General features: G+C 28.1%; 2 long non-coding RNA genes across 2 annotated transcripts; both read left to right on the top strand.

Annotated features, from left to right (window-relative positions):
* The first annotated feature begins 14,377 nt into the window (after positions 1-14,377).
* LOC149518279 (uncharacterized) lies at positions 14,378-16,600 on the top strand. The gene is made up of 4 exons (XR_016343837.1): positions 14,378-14,658; positions 14,743-15,766; positions 16,005-16,093; positions 16,238-16,600. It is a non-coding gene; the product is annotated as an uncharacterized LOC149518279 (long non-coding RNA).
* Positions 16,601-17,194: 594 nt separating this feature from the next.
* Positions 17,195-19,268, top strand: LOC149518278 (uncharacterized). Its single transcript, XR_016343836.1, has 3 exons — positions 17,195-17,473; positions 18,054-18,739; positions 18,885-19,268. It is a non-coding gene; the product is annotated as an uncharacterized LOC149518278 (long non-coding RNA).
* The last annotated feature ends 3,161 nt before the right edge of the window (positions 19,269-22,429 follow it).

Here is a 22,429-nt window from a genome sequence, read left to right as displayed (position 1 = left end):
CCGTATGATAATGTCTATGCTAACTACTATAACCAATTAGCCAAGGCTGTAGAACTAGTTTTAATGTCGATGATCCCACTTTTCAAAGATGTAAAAATGTAGCTATCATAAAATTGTTCTTTAAACATAAATCATTTTCTCATTTCATTTATAAGCATAATCTATCGTTTACATAGCAAAAACACAAAATAATCATATGCTTGGTTTTATTTTCATATATAAAAAAATAATGAAATAAAATATTTTCTCATTTAGAAACATATATATATATATATATATATATACATAGGTTCCAAAATAAGTAAAGTGTGCGAGATTCTACTTACCTCCTTTCGATTCCACCACCTAGTTTTTTCTCTCCAAATAATTAATGACCCATTCAAGATAATTTCAACATAACAGTAATTAATCAACCCATTTGAGACCACTTATACTAAAACAATTAAGTTAAACAAGAATTAACTTAAGTAACTAATTCTGGCAGCCTACACTTCTTTCACTAAAACAATCATATCTTAAAATATCCAACTCAAAATCAAAATCTTTTTAATATATTAGAAACTAGACTCGATATGTTTTCTAACCATATATGGCCCATCTCGTTATTCCTTGTGGATTAATTATAACCATTTTTGAAATCCACGTCATATGCTGCTGCCAGATAACCTGTATGCCTTCTAATAAAAATTACGTATATATTCATAGGAAACTTCAAATTCGATTCCATTTCTTTCATTGGAAAGTAGACTCAATAAGCTTTCGAAAAATATATAGCTTAATATGTAAATTCTTGTATAAAAATTAATACAATTTTCGTAATTCAACCTTAATATTGCTGCTTTACAGCCTATATATCCTTAAGTAAAAATTAGATAACTCTTCATAAAGAACTTGGATTCGACTTCTGTTTATTTCATTAGAAAATAGATTCAACATTCTTTCCAATGATATATAATAATCACAGTAATAATCTATCCATTAATATAAAATTTTATTTTAATTCATTAATGCAGATTATAGCATCTCATCCAAAAATAGAATTTCTCTCTTAATCTTTAAAAACTCAAATCCCCACTTTCAGCCTTTAAACTCCATTCAATAATCATCAATAAATCTTAAGAACATGAAATAAACAAAGCCCAGTAATTTACCCAAATAGATCATGAAGATTAATGAAAGATTTCATAATTTTCTTGATTTTTCTCTCAAAACTTTAACTTCAAATAATAGCAATCAACATGATGTTTTTTCTTAAATAAAAAGAGGGCATATACTCACCATTAGGAGATTAACTCAATTGTAGCTTTTGATTTTGAATCTTCAACTTGATTTTTTATGTTCTCTAACCCCAAGGAAGATGAGAAAGAATAACTCCTATTTTCTTTCTGTTTCATGATAGCTAGGTTTTCTTTCATATAATTAATCTCTTAATAAACTGATTGGTTTTGGTATTAGTCTAACCCAATTATCATTTGGGCTGGGTATTACATTCTCCCCTTCTTATAAAAAGTTTTGTCTTTGAAACTTGATTTACATCCACATCTTATTCCTCTATTTTTGTCATCACTTCTCTTGTTGTATGATTGTCTTATTAGACTTTAACAAAAGTAATCATTTTGCCTCAAAAACTAGTTCTTTCCAATCAACCATTCGAAAAAGATATTTTTAATATGTTAAAACTCATATCATCTTGAATTTTCAAATACTCATATCCAATCACATAACTTCTACCAAGATATTCTCTTAACATAGATTCATCATGTACACTAGACATCAAAGGTGATAGTATTCTTTTATTTTGAACTTTTTTCACTTTACCAAGAACTTTAAATGTCCTTACATAATACAAACTTAACCTTTCTTACTTTATAATCTTCATAACGAGTATAAATCATTAACCACTTGAAGCTTTAAATCATATCTCCAAATTCTGGTATAATTCTTTTGCTTACTTTAAACCATTGCTTAATTAACCAAAATTTATCAGCCATTTGTTCCATAAATTCAAAAAATAAAAGTTTTTCTTCTTTGTCCTTATCCCAATAAGTTTAAGACTTCTACTCCCATACTAAACCTCCAAATGAATAATTGAATATTTGTCTTATGACTATCATTATAAAATATATCTTCAAGTCATGACATAAGCACTTCTTAAAAGAATGTCAATCAATGATAAAACCTCAAAAACTAGAAAGAACACAAAATATTCTTATCCAAAATCCATTAGTCCTTATTTATTAAAGATTCATCACTTTCTCCACTAACAATAGCATAAAAGTTTAGAACTTAAAATAAATCAGGCTTTCACTGCGCACTCTGATATTTCTTTCCAATAAAATTCTAACAAATTTACTTTCATAACATTGTTTTATAACAAGAAAAACATATGTCCACAAATTTTCATGTAATTCACTTTACGTTGGGTATATACAACCTTAAAGTTGAATAATAGTATCAACAAATCCTTTAGTCACAAAAAAAAATCATATAGTACTTTAATTTTCTTTTCTTCTCTACTGACAATATGAAATTTTCTATCAATTAACCATTAGAATACATATGTAATCAATGCAATAAATCATATCCATAAATTTATACCATGTAAATTCAAACATAAATCTCTAGTTATTAAAGTTGTCTCCAATTTTGAATATTATGCTTTCTAATTTAATAGACCAATTATTATATAACAATTGATTCTTCATAATCCCCACAAACATCATAATGTCTAAAATTTTCTTTTTACCAAATATATTGCTATCATCTCTAAGTCAAAATCAAAACCTATGCATCATAATCCATAAGTAAAATTCTCTTGTAGAATTTAAATAATAAAAACTCCAAATACTTGAATTTGTGCTGAAAATATAGTTATAAATAATAACCAAATGCATCACATTATTTCAGAAGTTCTTTCAAACTTTTCTAAAATCGAATACATGCTCAGCATCACCAAGTACACAAAATCATCACTTGTAAGATTTCAACCAATCTTTCTTAGCCAAAACATATATATTTTTCTATAAATTAATTACTCCTTCAAAAGCAACTTTCTTACTAAATCATCTAGATAACCATAATTTTAATTTTTATCCACAATTTTAATTCCTTGCTAAATACATAGCCTTGTACCACAATAGGCAATGTTCTCCATAAATATAAAATTCGAAAGAATCCAATAGTATACTTCAATTAGAAATTATAAGCACAAATTAATCACTTTAGCCATTAAGAAAAAAAAATCAACACACCCCAAATAGGAATTTAATGATCAAACTTTAAATTAACTATACAAACATCCAACTCGCATGATCAATCCTTAAATACTTTGGCAATAAAAAATGTAGAACCAAATCAAGTGAACATCATTCTTTACGTGTATTAGACTATTTACCACAATTATCATATTTCGGATTAAATCCTTCAAAATAAATTCTCAAACATTATAATCCATAAATAATTACTTTAAAATTTCAAAACATCATTTCATTCAAGCTCCAATATTCTATACTTTTAATTTCAATAATGTACACCAATATTCCAATCTTAATTCATGATTAGGGATTCACTTTGCACTTATCAAATACTTTAAAAAAAATCTTATTAAGTTAAAGATCTTTTCTCAAACCCATAGGATCTCCAATGATCAAATTGTTCTCTTGAATAATCCTTTAACTCATAAAGTATATCTCATTATAAGCCGCATCAAAATCTCTTCAACTTATAAAATCGCACTATATCAAAGTAATTACACTTCTTTTTAACTATAAGATCCAAAAGTAATATGTAAATATCAATAAAAATAATTACACAAAAAATTTCTTGAATCATTGATTCCTTAAAATTCATTGAAACTTTAACTACTACAAAATTCATTGAATCTTTTTACTTATACTCACCACTATAGTTTATGGATCAAAGTTATGCTCTCAAAAAAATCATCACATTATCCAAAGGTCATCATCTAAATTCTTAAAAATCTTCACATAATATATAGATCATAACGATGTTCATAGAACGTCTCTTTCAATTCAAAGATCATAAGCTACCTTTTTTGAAAATCATTATTAATCTAATTATCATAATCTAACTTCTTAGAAATCTCCAAAGATCATAATCATAGTTCTTAAAAAATCTTCAAAATTATCATATAAGCTTTTTAACATCTCACATAGTTTAAAGATCATAACCTGAACTCTTAGAAAATCTCCAAGAAACATAACATAGGCTTTTAAAGAAAATCTCATCATAATCTACAAATCATAATCTAACTCTTAAAAATTCTACAAAAATCGTAACTTAAGCTTTGATATCACTTTATGTCATGCCCCAAGACTAAGGCGTAACACGGTCATATTACCTTAAAATAAACCCCAAAGTAATACGAAGCCTTATTTCTTAATCATTTTAAAATTCTTCAATAAACTAATATAGTCTACCTAGTAAAATCTATATCTTTAATCTAACTAATGATACATATCTAAATATCCAAATACAAATCATACAAAATACAAAATCGTTTCATAAGATTTCATTGGCCAACATTGTCTCAGACAACTAAGTAATCTTTTCCATTTGATCTTTCAGCTTTCACAAAACTAAGCAAACTTATCACTTACTCATTTGTAAAGAAAAAGAAAAATGAGCAAACTACAGCTCAGCAAGTATAAGCTCACACACTTTATCAGATTAAGTATCTTTTTCATACATATCATATAGATCATTTAAAATGTTCGTCAAATCATAATGTCAAAACATTTCAAAGATCATCTTTCTATCAAACATTTCATAAATTCATAAATCAATATAAAAACATGTCAATTCATAAATCATTGCAAAATATGCTACCATTCAAATATCGTAATCAAACCAAATCATAGATCAATCATTAAAAATCATTACCAATCATCATCATCATAAATCATCATTATCATTTGTTTATCGTTAGCTATGGTCACTACTATAACCCGTGACATTGGTCGTATCAATAATTTCATCCTCATGATCATTACTACCTATTATAACCCGCTAGCCGGGATTGTACGCTAACTACTATAATCCGTTAGCAGGGCCGTACTTCCTAAGGATGTAAAAACGTAGCTATCATAAAATCTTTCTTTAAACATAAATCATTTTCTCATTTCATTCATAAGGATGATCCATCGTTTATATAGCAAAAACACAAAATAATCATATGCCTGGTCTTATTTTCATATATAAAAAATAATGAAATAAAATATTTTCTCATTTAGAAACATATATATACATATACATAGGTTCAAAAACAAGCTAAGTGTGTGAGATTCTATTTGTCTCCTTTCGATTCTACCACTTAGTTTTTCTCTCCAAATAATTAACGGCCTATTCAAAATAATTTCAACATAACAATAATTAATCAATCCATTTGAGACCATTTATACCAAAACAATTAAGTTAAACAAGAATTAACTTAAGTAACTAATTCTGGAAGCCTGCATTTCTTTCACTAAAACAATCATATCTCAAGATATCCAACTTAGAATCAAAATCTTTTTAATGCGTTAGAAACTAGACTCGATAAGCTTTCTTACGGCCCATCTCGTTATTCCTTGTGGATTAATTATAACCATTTTTAAATTCTACGTCATATGCTACTGCCAGACAGCCTATATGCCTTCTAATAAAAATTATGTATATATTCATAGGAAACTCCAAATTTGATTCCACTTCTTTTGTTGAAAAGTAGACATAATAAGCTTTCCAAACATATATGGCTTAATCTATAAATTCTTGTATAAAAATTAAGAAAATTTTAGTAATTCAACCCTGATGTTGCTGCCTTATAACCTGCATATCCTTAAGTAAAAATTAGATAAGTCTTCATAAAGAACTCAGATTCGACTTTCGTTTGTTTCATTAGAAAATAGATTCAACATTCTTTCCAATTATATATAATAATCATAGCAATAATCTATCCATTAATACAAAATTCTATTTTAATTCATTATTGTAGATCATAGCATCTCATCCAAATATAGAATTTCTCCCTTGATCTTTAAAAACTCAAATCCTCACTTTCAGCCTTTAAACTCCATTCAATAATTAATAAATCTTAAGAACATAAAATAAACAAAGCCCAATAATTTACCCAAATAGATCATGAAGATTAATGAAAGATTTCATAATTTTCTTAGTTTTCCTCTCAAAACTTCAACTCTAAATAATATCAATCAACATAATATTTTTTTTAAATAATAAAAAAAAGGTATTTACTTACCATTAGGAGATTAACTCAATTGTAGCCTTTGATTTTAAATCTTCAACTTGATTTTTCATGTTCTCTACCCTAAAAAAGATGAGAAAGAATAACTTATATTTTTTTCTGTTTCATGGTAGCTAGGTTTTCTTTCATATAATTAATCTTTTAATAAACTGATGGGCTTTGGTATTAGTCTAGGCCAATTATCATTTGAGCTGGGGTATTACATTTGGCTTCCTTTCTTTGGACCAAGTAATTGTTAGCAAGTGTCCTGAATTGGAGATTTTCTGCAATGGAGAATTGAATGCACCAATTTTGCAAAGAGTACAAATAGTTATGGGCAATGATGAGAAGGAACACTAGGTTGGTGACCTGAATAGCACCATCCAATAGTTATACACAAAAAAGGTGCTTATTTATTTACAAAAGCTTTTTTCTTTTATCTTTGAAATTATTTGTCTTGTGAGGGGTTTTAAAAACACTTGGAAAGAGCCAAGAGAAAATTATCTCTTCTCAACAATCCTTGTTTTTGGTCACTCAGGTATGAACACATAATATTTGTGTTTCTTATTTTTAGTTTTTTGTTTTAAAAAATTTTGTTTTGAAAATATAAACATGTTTGATAAGTAATTTTGTTACATATGAAAAAAAAACACTTAAATCATTGCAAATGTAATTTTCAATACACAAAATAAAATCTTACAAATTAAATATAAATAATATTGTATTTATTAATAAAATTATATTATTTGCATAATATTATTTAATAGATTTGATAATAGTATTAAATAATTTTATTTAATCATATTTGATTTAGTGTCCTTTAAATAATATTATAATTAAATATAATATTAAATATAATTAAATATAATATTAAATAACAAGGTTATAAATATTAATTAAATTAAAAAAATAAAAAGTAATAATTATATAGATATTAAATTAAATTAAATTGATAATATTTATATAATTAGTAATTCTAAGTGATGTATTCAATTATGATATGAATCCATAATCCATAATCCATAATTGATAATTCAATAGCATTAGCTATGACTATTGAATTTTTAGTGCCAACTTATGGATTAAGCTCTCTTTAAACAAACAACAAAGATTTAAACCTTCTAAAGCGCTATGTTAATACAAGTTAGGTTGGTTGATCGTTAGGGTTGCAAATAGTATGTTTTATATGCATGATAAATTTCATCCATGATCTTTAGTTTGCTTTTTTTTTTTTTTTGTTTCACTTTCACCACTATGCGTCTATGCCATGTAAAGCTTTTACTATGTAACATGCGATGTGGACATTCCCTTAGCTTACAATTTGAACAAATTTTTTTTTTTTTTTTTTGCAATTGTTAGTAAACAATGTGATAAAATAATCAAAATGAAAATCTAAAAGATTAAGAATCTAAATAGAACAATTCAAAAGTTAGGAGAAGGATTAAAACTAGAATAAAAGTTAGAGATCATAGATGAAATTTTCTAATTCAAAATCCTTTGCTTTTGTTTAACATGTTTCTTAATTTTGGTTCTCAGGATACATTCCCCAATTTAGAGTAGTTATTTTTGGAAAAAAAATGACATTATGATTGAGATATGGCACGGACAACTTTTGACCCAATATTTTCCCAAACTAACTCTTTTTTCCCTTGAAAGAATTCCCAACAGATCCGGTACTATCCTAAACAGATTCATTTAGTCATTACCAAATCTTGAAGCACTTTATGTGAGAGAAGCTCCCTTCAAGGAAATATTTCAATACGAAAGACTTGGGGGTGAGGAGGAACATCCAAGGGCACCTTCCCGATTGAGTGAATTAACACTGATAGAACTTCTTGAGTTGACAAATATCTGGAAGGAAGAATTCCAAGTTGGAGAAATTTTCAGTAACCTGAGAACCCTAGAAGTGTCAAAATGTGACAGATTAAAGACTTTAGTGCCATCCTCTATATACTTTAAAAATTTAACAACTCTGTAAGTGTCAAATTGTCACGGGCTTAAGAATTTAGTTTCACTCCTAACGACAAAAAGCTTGGTGGTATTCACAAAAATGATTATTACTAATTGCCAAATGATAAAAGAAATCATAGCTCATAAAAGGGATGATGTGAAGGATGGCATCGTGTTCTTTTAGCTAAAGTCATTAGAGATTGGTAGTCTTTCGAGCTTATCAAGCTTCTACTAAGGGAATTATGCCTTTGGATTCTCTTTCTTGGAAAAGGTTATTGCGAGAAACTCTCACAAGATGAAAATTTTCTGTTGAGAAGAGTTAACTGCACCAAGTTTGTGTTGGGCCTAAAGTAATAAATACAACAATACAAAATCAATATATCATAATAACCCATAATAATAGACAATAATCAACAATGCAAGAAAAATAAAGTACACCTAGATTTATGTGAAAAATCTTTCAGTGTAGAGGAAAAAATCACGAACCACCAAAAAATCTCTACTATCAAATAATGGATATACAAAGTTATTTTCTAGCTAAAACTAGAGCTAATCAATAACTAGAGAGAGATAGTTAGCAAAAATCTCATCAAATAAGTGACTCAATAAATACACCTTAGATTTATTCCTTGAAAGCTTCAAACTCGATCTTCACCATTTAAAATATAAAACTTTAAATCATAAACCTGCTAACAAAATTTTAGCTTAATCGAACCACGGATTGATTTTTGTTCAACCAACTCTCCCTTCTCCCTTTTCTCTCTATTTTTTTAGCTTTTTTTCTTTCTTTTCTTGGTTTGCGACACTACCTTAAAACAATATCTCTTTTTTTTATTAAGTAGCTAGGGCTTTGTATAAAAAGAAAGACCAATGCCCATAGCCTTTGTTTGGTCCAAAACCAATTACATAGGGCTAGACTACATTTTTCTAACAATCTCCCCCTCCATCCCCATTGGGAGGAGATTCATCACCATAGTAGTTTCATTTGAAACTTACCTTGGCCAAGTTACTGTAGAGTTCAAGCTTTTTCCTGAGAAGTATCTTAGTTAACATATCTACTGCATTCTCATTTGTATGGATTTTCTTCAACAATGTCTGCTATTTTTTAGTCACTGAACGTAACTAATGATATCTAATATCAATGTGCTTTGTTCTAGCATGGTACATGGCATTCTTACTCAAATCTAAAGCATTCTGACTATCACAAAATATCACATACTCTTTTTGATTCAACTTCAATTCAAGAAGAAAATGTTTCATCCAAAGCATTTCTTTACCTACTTCGATTGCTACAATATACTCAGTCTCTGTAATTGACAAAGCAACACACTTTTATAACTTAGACTGTCAAGACACAACTCCTCTTGTAAAAGTGAACAAATACCCTGAAGTAGATTTCCTACCATCAAGATCACCTGCCATGTTAGCATCAGTAAACCCTTCTAGAACTAGTTGTGAAACTTCATAAATTAAGCACATTTTTAAAGTATCTATCAAATATGTGAAAATCTATTTCATTGTTTTCCAGTGAACCTTTCTCGGATTAGAAAGAAATCTGCTCAATATACCAATTGCATGAATAATATTAGGCCATGTACAAACCATAAGATACATTAAAAAATCGATTGCAGAAGAATAAAAAATACTACACATAGCTAGTTGCTCTTCCTTAGTCACTGGATAAGATTTCTTACTCATATGAAAATGGTAGGCAAGTGGATTGCTAACTGATTTAGCATGTTGCATGTTGAATTTACTAAACACCCCTTCAACATACCTTTTATAGGACAATCATAGCTTTTCAGCTCTCTTATCCCGAATAATGTCCATACCAAGAATTTGTTTTGTTGGATCTAAATCCTTTATGTCAAAAGACTTAGATAATTATTCTTTCAACTTGCGAACCATACTAGCATCTTGTCTCACAATCAACATATTATTAACATATAACAAAAGAATAATGAAGTTACCATCAGAAAAGTTTTTGACATACACACAAGGCTTCACTATCATTTTTTTATAGCAATGGCTCACCATAAAAGAATCAAACTTTTTGTACCACTATCGTGGAGCTTGTTTCAAGCCATACAAGCTTTTCTTTAGGTTACAAACTAAGTGTTGTTTCCCTTTCACTTCAAAACCCTCAGGCTGATTCATATAAATGTCTTCCTACAAGTTACCATGCAAGAATGCAGTTTTAACATTAAGTTGCTTAAGCTCAAGATTCGAACTAGCTATTAATCCCTGCACCACTCGAATGAAACTTATCTTCATAACTGGTGCGAAGATTTCATCAAAATCGATGCTTGATTTTTGAGAAAAACCTTTACCACCAATTTAGCTTTATACCTCACTAGTTAGTTACCATTCTTTTTTAACTTGAACACCCATTTATTTTTCTATAGCCTCTTTCTTTTCAAAAGTTTAATAAGATCATAAGTACTATTTTTTCGTAATGACTCAATATCTTTTTTCATTGCTTTTAATCAGTGCTCTCTATCAGAAGTAACTTGCACATCTTGAAAGCTCTCTGGCTCCCCCTCACTGGTAACTAAAATAAAATCTAAACTTGGATGCTTGGTAGATGACCTATGCTATCTAGTAGATCTCCTAGGCTGAAACTCCACACCACCTGATATCGAAGGTAGCTCCCCTTGCTCAACACTCTTTGGTGAAAAAGATTACTTTTCTTGCTCAAAACTGATTGCATCTGGCTCATCACTAACTGTGGCTGACTTATTCATATCTCCAAGTTTTATTTTTTACTCATTTTCACCATTTATGGCTCTTTCTTGTGAAACTCCTATCGGTGTTAAAACGTCACACTTAATAGTAACTTATGTAGTCTTCTCATTTTTTTCAAGATCTGCTACGGTTACTTTTTCATGAAAGATCACATCTTTGCTTCTGATTGTCTTTTTTTTCATTGGATCCTATATCTTGTAGCCAAATTTTTCATCACTATATCCTATAAATACAATAGTATAACTTTACTATCAAGCTTTGACCTATATTTTTTCGGTACATGCATGAATGCTTTACATCCAAAAACTTTTAAGTGAGAGTATCAAGCATCTTTCTCTATCCATACTCTTTCTAGAATGTCAAAGCCCAAAAGAATTGATGGTGATCTATTAAGCAAATAACAAGTTGTGTTGACTGTTTCACCCCAGAATGGCTTTAGAAATTTTGTCATCCTTATCATGCATCTGACTTTTTTCATAATGGTGTAGTTCATCCTTTCAACTATACCATTATGCTATAATGTTTCAGGTTCTATTATCTCATGCTTGATCTCATGCTTTGAATAGTACTCTTCAAAGTCTTTGGATGTGTATTCCTCACCATTATCAGTCTGAATACACTTTAAGGGTAACCTTGTCATCTTTTTCACTATGGCATAAAATTTTTAAAAATACTATAATCCATGGCTTTTGTTTTTTAACATATACACCTAAATCTTATGTGAAGCATCATCAATAAAAGTAACAAAATACCTCCTACCACCAATGACTCAATCTCAATGGGACCACATACATCAGAATAAATTAATTTTAATCTATTTTCTTTTCTTTGAGAACTCTTACGAAAGGAAACTCTATTATGCTTACCAAACAAATAATGATCACATGAATTGAAAGACATACCTTTGGTCAAGGGAATGAGAAACTACCTTGCCAAAATCTGTAACCTCTTTTCACTCATGTGTGCGAGCCTCTGTGCCATAAGTTTGCTGAAGCATCAACCTCAATGGCATTTATCTTGTTGTTGTTCAATTGTATCTATGTCTTATACATTATGCAGCATAGTTTTTTCCTTGCAACTACCATAGATCCTTTGAAAAGCTTTCACTATCCATTCTTTTGTTGACTCTCATATCCTTTTTTATTAAGGACATTAATAGCAAGCAAGTTTATTCTCATATCCGAAATGTGTCTGACATCCCTCAAAGTCAACATGCAGCCAGTACTAATTTGTACAACAATATCACCAATCCTAACAATCTGTGACACACTCTTATTTTCCATCTTAGTGTAACCTAAGTCTCCTACTTTGTAAGTTGTAAACAACTCTCTCTTAAGAATACAATAATATGTCGCTCCTGCGTCAACCATCCATTCAATATCAGAATCATCAACATGATTACAATCACCATGTGTACAAATCAAAGTAACTAAATCACTACCTGAATTCGTTACAATATTATCATCATCTGAACTCTTTCTTTCTTATCTTTTCACTCTTGCTTTAAGATTTTACAATGTCATTTTATATGACCTATTTTACCATAATGAAATACTTCATTTTATCTTTGGACTTAGATCTATGTTTAGATTTACTATAGCATTTTGAGTTTTGACCTCTATCAATGTTTCTACCCTTGTTCTCTATAACCAGAGCTTGATTCCCAAGGTCTATATCTTTTCACCTTGTTTATTCATTAAGCATATTGTCCTTTATCATTTCTAATGTCACCTTATAATCAAAAGCTGAATTAAGAATAGTCACAACTAGAGTATTCTAACTGTTTGACAATAAACCCAAAAGAAATAATGCCTTCATTTCATCATCCATCTTAAGCTCCATAGTAGTCATCCGATTAAATATATCTTGAAAATCACTCAAGTGCTCTGTAATAGATTGTCCATCACTATACTGTAAAGTTGTAAGCTTTTTAACAAGCATAACTTTATTCATACCTGTTTTTCTCTCATACAATACTGTTAATTTTTCTCAAACAATGTAGGCATCTGCTTTGTGCGCTACATGATAGAACATGCTAATATCAACCAATTTTCTAATTGTAGCCAGCATCTTTTTACCTAACTTCTTTCAGTTTTCATCTGTCATATCTACTGGTTTAGTCGAATCACCCAATACTAGCTCATACAAATCTTTACAATATAAATGATCTTCCATCATAGGCTTCTAAATTGAAAAATTTGATGTTGTCAATTTTATCATGGAACATGTATCACCCTTCATGATTTCAAATAGAATTTACTTCTATCTTGGGCTACTTTTGTATCATTATCTCAAAATAACCCTATCTCTAATACTATTTATTAGGCCTAAAGCAATAAACACAACAACGCAAAAGCAATATATCGTAATAATCAATAGTAATAGACAACAATCAACAATTAACAATGTAGGAAAAATAAAGCACACTAAGATTTACATGAAAAACCCTTTAATGTAGAGGGAAAAATCACGGACCACTAAAAAAATTTCCACTATCAAATAATGGATATATAAAGTTCTTCTCTAGCTAAAACTAGAGCTAATCAACAACTAAAAAGAGACAATTAGAGAAATCTCACCAAATAGGTGACTCAAGAAATACACTTTGGATTTGTTCCTAAAGAGTTTCAAACTCGATATTCACCGTTCAGAATGTAGAACTCCGAATCATAAACCTGCTGACAAAATTTTAACTCAATCGGATCATAGATCGACTTTCGTTCATCCAACTCTCCCTTTTGCTTTTTCTTTCTATTTTTTTGGCTTTTTTTCTTTCTTTTATTGGTTTATGACACCACTTTAAAATAACCTCACCTCTTTTTATTAAGTAGCTAGGGCTCTATGTAAAAAGAAAGACTAAGGCCCATGACCTTTGATTAGTTCAAAACCAATTACATGGGGCTGGACCCCATTTTCCTAACAGATTGCCAGAGAGTGAAATTTGCTGAAGATAAAAGAGCGTTGGGATGGCAATCTAAACACCACCATGGAACAAATTTTCATAGAAATGTTATGTGTTCATTCAAATACTTTAGTTTTTGCAAAATTTCAGAATTTTTTATTCTTTTTGCTTCTACACTCTATTAAAGCTAAGCATTCTAACTTAGTTGCAATTTTGCTTAATTATGATTGCTTTTCTATGTTCTGACATTTTATACTAAAGCAGAATGTCTTAAGAGTGTAATTGCAGACTAATTAACTTTAATCTTTTCTGAAAAGAAGTTTATGAATTCAGTTGATGGATAAGTGTTTTTCAGCATGCATCAAAACTACATATATATGATGGAATAAACACACCTGTATTCTTTATCTGGCAATGAAGATAATAATAATAATAATAATAATAATAATAATAATTATTATTATTATTATTATTATTATTAGTGAAATGAAGATTGATGCCGACTCATAAAATTCTAATAAAATTTTTATAGAATGGAAGATTATAATCATGTAATCAGAAGTAACATGATATTTTAAACATTTGTGGCATATTCAAAATATAGTGGTTATATATGCCTCCTTATAGAATTCTCTGAAAATATGTGTTTCGTTTAACAGTGTTTGGTTTCAATTTTAGTAAGATGTTGTTATGTTTACAGAATGTCCAGAATTCTATAACAGAGGAAGGTTGTCTGACACAAGCTCAAGCTGGATAAAAACAATGTTTTCTATGTTTTTGAGTGGAAGTACTTCACCTCATGTTCTTTTGAGGATTAAAGGTATTCTTTTTCAAAAACTTCATTTGTCTTCTGATATTGTCACAATTTCTTTATAGTTGTTGGTGCGGTGCTTCTTTGTTTCAGGATGAAGGGGAACTCCTCGGCTCTACCACCAACCCTGTCAAAGCTGCCATGTTTCAGCATTCCAGAAGCCTATTTCACTAGCCACCAATTTTTGTTTTTAAAATTTTTGCAATATTGAATGACTTGGATTTTTTTTATTGGTTTCTAGGTACCTCAACAGTAGTTTGGATTTGAAACTTCTTAAAGATATCTTTTACGAGAATGTGTATGGAGACACCTTGCATTTATTTAACCGTAAATTCAATCAGGTGATATTGGATCTTTCGTGTTTCAGTCATGGCTGCTGTCAATAGAGGGCTGCCATAGACATCAAATTCTAAGCTAGGATTCCTCTGCAATATACATCATTGTAGATTTCTGTACGATATTTGTCAACAATTCTTGTTTTGTCCTTCAATTAGTCAAACATAGTTATAACTTCAAACCTATAATTCCAAAGAAGGCTGAAGACCATATATATCTTGGATTTGGCTAAGCTCGAAAAACGGATAAGTTTGCACATAATTTGTGCGACTCCTTGAGTTAAATTTAGATGGTGACTGACAACCAAGCATCAGCTCAAATGCATGCATGTTAGTCAGATTTTTGGACTTTATGAGTTCGAGAAGATTTAGATGTCTAAGATCTTTTTGAAGTGAGTTAAGTAAATAGGAGTTTGAGGTTAGAAATAGATTAAAAATTTCAAACAATAGAATTAGATAGTGAGTGGCCCTTATGCTTCCATTACCTCCACTTCTCTGTTTCATTTTATAATTGCTTGTAAAATGATACCAACCTTGCTAATTTTTTTTTTCGATCTTCATTTTAAACCAGTTTTCAATTGCATTTCAAAATAGTGGTTATATCGCCTTGTTAAATGAATTTCTCTGAAAATAGAGGGTTACTTCAGTGTTTGCTTTGATTTCACATTTATTGTGAAGTTGCTACGTTTTCAGAATGCCCAGAATTCTGTAGAAGACTAAGGCTGATGATACACAACAAAGGTGGATAAAGACAATGCTTGTATATATGTTCTTTTGAGAAGGTATTCTTTCGCAGAACTTCATTTGAGTGCTTTAGCTGTGCCCCATATTGTCACAATTGCTTTTATAGTTATTTATTCCATTCTCTTCCCCAAATCTCAATTTTATGCAAAGGCTTCTCTGTTCTAATATGCTTTACTAGTTCATATTTTTAGGCTGTGGATTTCTGTATGATATATATTCATAATAAGTTGTATTAAAAATTAATTCTTGATTTCTCCATTATTTTGTCATTCTTAGTTGTCTGAAAAATATATTACAAAGAAGACTGAAGATCCATATCACGCATTTGCCTTTGGTATTCATGATTGACGGGGGAAAGTTAGACGGTGAGTGGATCCTTATGCTTCCACCAACCCTTTTTTTTATTGGGTACTTTATTTGTGTGGTTTTTTCTTTCATTATTCATGATTGATTTTTTTACTGTACAAATTGAAATAATTGAGTAGCAATTGATGACTTTTCTTGTGTAGGTTAAAATAATTGATTAAAAGAAAGATTGTCTTCTATCTACCTTCCCAGTTCTTACCCTAGCAGTGCAGTGTGGACTGAATGATGCATTTTCTTCGGCGAAGCAGGATAGATGTTGCCCAGTTGTTTCATTCTTTTTGTTCTTACAAAATGTTAGTTCAAGGAAAAAAACAGTGTGGATTAAAAGAGTGTTATTTCTTTTAATTCTTTTAATTTTCTTCGGCTGTGTGGACTAAAAGAGTGTTTCACTTCCTACAAAATGTTAGTTGAAGGAGTTTTGTTTTGTTTTGTTTTTTTTTTTAACTTTTTAATATTAATGTATGATATATGTTAAAATCCAGTAAAAAATTCCATTTTTCTACAGTTAATTTTGTGCTCTTTTGAAATATGATGTGTGTGTTTTTTTATATTTCCAAAAGATTAGCATATATATAAAATTTTGGATTGAGTGGGTGTTAAATTTACTCATTAATAATAAAAATAATATAAATTTCAGATTGAGTGGTTTTGTAAAAATTGATATCCCACCAAATTGTAAAAAATATATATTTTATTATTAATTTTATATTTTCTATATACATTATATTAATAAAATTATTATTTAATAACTTAACTTATGAAATTAATATTTTAAGTTTAATGAGATATTCATGCGGAGTCCCTTATAAATTTTTTTAAATTTTTATTCTTTTAATTAAATAAATTTTATGAAAAATAAAATCAATTAAAATATTCATGTATCACTTTGTTTGGATTTTTTATCTTTTATTTTTTTAATTAAATAAATTTTACGATAAAAGTTAATAAAATAATAAAATTTTGACTCTTGAAAACGCGCGTTTGTTATGCTAGTAAATTACAAAGAAGACTGAAGATATATATCTTACATTTGTGTAAGCTATAAAAAGGAATTGTTTCCGTGGGTCCTTATGCTTCCACCAAGTTCATTTTTCTTGGATTCTTTGCTTGTGTGGTTTTTGCTTTCCTTATTCATAATTGATGGAAAGTTAGACAGTGAATGGATCCCTATGCTTCCACCAACCTTTTTTTGTATTGGGTATTTTATTCGTGTGATTTTATCATTCATTATTCATAATTGATGCTTTTTATCGTGCAAGTTGAAATAATTAAGTAGCAGAAAGATGCCGCTTTTTCAGTCAAGCAAGATAGAGGTTGTCCAATTGTTTCATTCTTTTAATTCTTTTGAAGCTAAAGGATTGTTTCACTCCTTACAAAATGTAAGTTCAAGAAATTTTTTTTGGTAACTTTTTAATATATATATTGGAAACCAATAAATAACACAATTTTTGTACATTTAATTATGTGCTCTTTTAAAACATGACGTGCTTTTTGTTTTCATTTTCTAGAGATTAGCATATACTATATATCAATTGTTTACATCTATTTTTAATATTATATAAAATTTCGGATCGAGTTGGGTGTTAAATTTACTCATTAATACTAAAAATAATATAAATTTCAGATTGCATGATTTGTAAAAAATTCATATTCAGTCAAATCGGATAGATCTTTTATTTAAAAATTAGGAAAGAGTAAGAAATAGATTTAAAGTGCCCTATATCAAATTATTCCATGTAATTTATAAAAACATATATTTTATTATCTTTTTATATTTATATTTATATATATTATATTAATAAAATTATTATTTTATAATTTAATTTAAAATATTAATATTTTAAACTTAATTAAGATATTTATGTAATTTTCCTATGAGCTCTATTTTCTCATTTTTTGTTTTTTTTTTTTTGTGAACATTGAAATAATTGAGCAGCAATTTATGTTTTTTCTGTGCAGATTGAGTTGATTGAGCAGCAGAAATATTCTCTTCTTTCTACATTCCCAGTTCCGACCCTAGCAGTGCCGTGTCAACTGAATGAAACATTTTCTTCAACCAAGAAGATAGCTGTTGCCCGATTTTTAAAATGGTTTATCAAACACATTAACAATAAAATTATTAAAAAATTTTAATTTTTAATGATTTAAAAATTTTAAATAAGTTATCAAATGAATTAAAAAACTTTTATCAAAGAGTATAAGAAAAGCTACCGCAAGTGCCTTTTTTTTTTTTTTGGCTAAAAGCTATTTCCTGCTTTTTTTCTGTCGGCAGGTTAAAAATGTTAATTCACATTATTTGTTGGCAACTGCAGACTTTTATTAAATATTTTTTTTAAAATTGCGAGTGCTTTAGCTATGCCCCATATTGTCACAATTGCTTTTATAGTTATTTATTCCATTCTCTTCCCCAAATCTCAATTTTATGCAAAGGCTTCTCTGTTTTAATATGCTTTACTGTTTCATATTTTTAGGCTGTGGATTTCTGTATGATATATATTCATAATAAGTTGTATTAAAAATTAATGCTTGATTTCTCCATTATTTTGTCATTCTTAGTTGTCTGAAAAATATATTACAAAGAAGACTGAAGATCCATATTACGCATGTGCCTTTGGTATTCATGATTGACGGGGGAAAGTTAGACGGTGAGTGGATCCTTATGCTTCCACCAACCCTTTTTTTTATTGGGTACTTTATTTGTGTGGTTTTTCCTTTCATTATTCATGATTGATTTTTTTACTGTACAAATTGAAATAATTGAGTAGCAAATTGATGACTTTTCTTGTGTAGGTTAAAATAATTGATCAAAAGAAAGATTGTCTTCTATCTACCTTCCCAGTTCTTACCCTAGCAGTGCAGTGTGGACTGAATGATGCATTTTCTTCGGCGAAGCAGGATAGATGTTGCCTAGTTGTTTCATTCTTTTTATTCTTACAAAATGTTAGCTCAAGGAAAAAAACAGTGTGGACTAAAAGAGTGTTATTTCTTTTAATTCTTTTAATTTTCTTCGGCTGTGTGGACTAAAAGAGTGTTTCACTTCCTACAAAATGTTAGTTGAAGGAATTTTGTTTTTTTTTTTTGTAACTTTTTAATATTAATGTATGATATATGTTAAAATCCAGTAAAAAACTCCATTTTCTACAGTTAATTTTGTGCTCTTTTGAAATATGATGTGGATGTGTGTGTTTTTTTATATTTCCAAAAGATTAGCATATATATAAAATTTTGGATTGAGTCGGGTGTTAAATTTACTCATTAATAATAAAAATAATACAAATTTCAGATTGAGTGGTTTTGTAAAAATTGATATCCCACCAAATTGTAAAAAATATATATTTTATTATTAATTTTATATTTTCTATATACATTATATTAATAAAATTATTATTTAATAACTTAACTTATGAAATTAATATTTTAAGTTTAATGAGATATTCATGCGGAGTCCCTTATAAATTTTTTTAAATTTTTATTCTTTTAATTAAATAAATTTTATGAAAAATAAAATCAATTAAAATATTCATGTATCACTTTGTTTGGATTTTTTATCTTTTATTTTTTTAATTAAATAAATTTTACGATAAAAATTAATAAAATAATAAAATTTTGACTCTTGAAAACGCACGTTTGTTATGCTAGTAAATTACAAAGAAGACTGAAGATATATATCTTACATTTGTGTAAGCTATAAAAAGGAATTGTTTCCGTGGGTCCTTATGCTTCCACCAAGTTCATTTTTCTTGGATTCTTTGCTTGTGTGGTTTTTGCTTTCCTTATTCATAATTGATGGAAAGTTAGACAGTGAATGGATCCCTATGCTTCCACCAACCTTTTTTTGTATTGGGTATTTTATTCGTGTGATTTTATCATTCATTATTCATAATTGATGCTTTTTATCGTGCAAGTTGAAATAATTAAGTAGCAGAAAGATGCCTCTTTTTCAGTCAAGCAAGATAGAGGTTGTCCAATTGTTTCATTCTTTTAATTCTTTTGAAGCTAAAGGATTGTTTCACTCCTTACAATATGTAAGTTCAAGAAATTTTTTTTTTTGGTAACTTTGTAATATTAATGTACGATATATATTGGAATCCAATAAATAACACAATTTTTGTACATTTAATTATGAGCTCTTTTAAAACATGACGTGCTTTTTGTTTTCATTTTCTAGAGATTAGCATATCCTATATATCAATTGTTTACATCTATTCATAATATTATATAAAATTTCGGATTGAGTTGGGTGTTAAATTTACTCATTAATACTAAAAATAATATAAATTTCAGATTGAATGATTTGTAAAAATTTCATATTCAGTCAAATCGGATAGATCTTTTATTTAAAAATTAGGAAAGAGTAAGAAATAGATTTAAAGTGCTCTATGTCAAATTATTCCATGTAATTTATAAAAACATATATTTTATTATCTTTTTATTTTTATATTTATATATATTATATTAATAAAATTATTATTTTATAATTTAATTTAAAATATTAATATTTTAAACTTAATTGAGATATTTATGTAATTTTCCTATGAGCTCTATTTTCTCATTTTTTGTTTTTTTTTTTTGTGAACATTGAAATAATTGAGCAGCAATTTATGTTTTTTCTGTGCAGATTGAGTTGATTGAGCAGCAGAAATATTCTCTTCTTTCTACATTCCCAGTTCCGACCCTAGCAGTGCCGTGTCAACTGAATGAAACATTTTCTTCAACCAAGAAGATAGCTGTTGCCCGATTTTTAAAATGATTTATCAAACACATTAACAATAAAATTATTAAAAAATTTTAATTTTTAATGATTTAAAAATTTTAAATAATTTATCAAATGAATTAAAAAACTTTTATCAAAGAGTATAAGAAAAGCTACCGCAAGTGCCTTTTTTTTTTTTTTTTGATTTGGCTAAAAGCTATTTCATCCTTTTTTTCCATCGGCAGGTTAAAAATGTTAATTCACATTATTTGTTGGCAACTGCAGACTTTTATTAAATATTTTTTTTAAAATTGCGAGTTTCACCAAAATTCAAATAAAAAAAGTTGATTTTAATATATTACTATAGTAATAATCCCGGGAGATATATTTTTTATGAATTCAAATATTTTTTTTATAAAATATATCTTAAATAAAAAAATATAAAAAAAAGTTTAAGTTAAAAAAATTTATTTACATACTTCAATCTCAATTTTTTTTTTCATAAAGTCATATTTGATCATCTTATTTTTTAGTATTCAATAATATTTCTCGATTGAGAGCTTGAAATTATTCCATAATATATTTCTTAAATATAAAAATTTACACTAAGCAATAAATAAGTCTATGAAATTATGGAAAATAATAAGTAGATTTACAAAGAAGATTTAATTATTTTTATGTATCAAAGTAAATAAGCCACGCAATAATTTAGAGGTTAGAAAAAAATGAAATTGATATATAAATTGTAGACTTAATATAGTGTGCTGGTTTTTTACTTAAATTTTAATAATGAGCTGCTGGAATATATAGCTAATAATGAAAAAGGCCATGGAGAAGATAAAAGGTCGTAACAGTAGTATCCAACTTCTACTTTTTGACTTTCGCTATCTTGATTAGTGAATTTCACAAAGGATTTAATGACTCAGCATGCTAAATCAGATTAAAGTAAAAATTTTTGCTTTTTTTTTTTTTTTAAGGTCACACCCTTTATTTATATATACACAGCATGTTTTTGATATTATCTTCAAAATATTTAGCTGAAAGCCAAGAAAAAAAAAGATAAAATTAAAAAATAAAAAAAAAATGCAAAGGAGGTGAAATTAACTTGAAAGTAAGATTATGTGCAGATGTTTTGCTGGGATAAAATTGATATAGAAAATGTTTCATGGACCTTTGAAGAAAGACATCATTTTAGTCTCTAAGAACATGGTCCCGAAAATTGGATATCACTATCCACAAATATTGATATATTTCAACAACAAACAATTTACATTATTTATAGATGTCAATGTAAAATCAAATGTATATTTTGTAACAATAGCTACAATAGTTATTTTAGCCAACATACATCTGAGCACTGATCATTATATTTTTGGTATTTATATTATTACGTAAAGAAAAAAAATAATGATTTATATTTTTGGGATTAACAAACTATATTCATAAATCACTACGACACGTTGAAATCACATAAAGAAATAGCATTAGAGACTTTAAAATATCATTACCTAAAGAAAAAAAGAAACTTATTTTTATTTTCACTTGACAAAGCAAACCAAAAAAATCTTGTAAACATTAAGGAATTTAATTAATTTTGAAGCAAAATTATGCAACAAAGGATAGTATAAAATAGTAAAAAAAA

Source organism: Durio zibethinus, chromosome 7, assembly GCF_047325235.1.
Source record: "Durio zibethinus cultivar Kanyao isolate XHJ-2024 chromosome 7, ASM4732523v1, whole genome shotgun sequence".
In the NCBI taxonomy this organism is placed as follows: Eukaryota; Viridiplantae; Streptophyta; class Magnoliopsida; order Malvales; family Malvaceae; genus Durio; species Durio zibethinus.
This window is presented reverse-complemented; position numbering and strand designations above follow the sequence as displayed.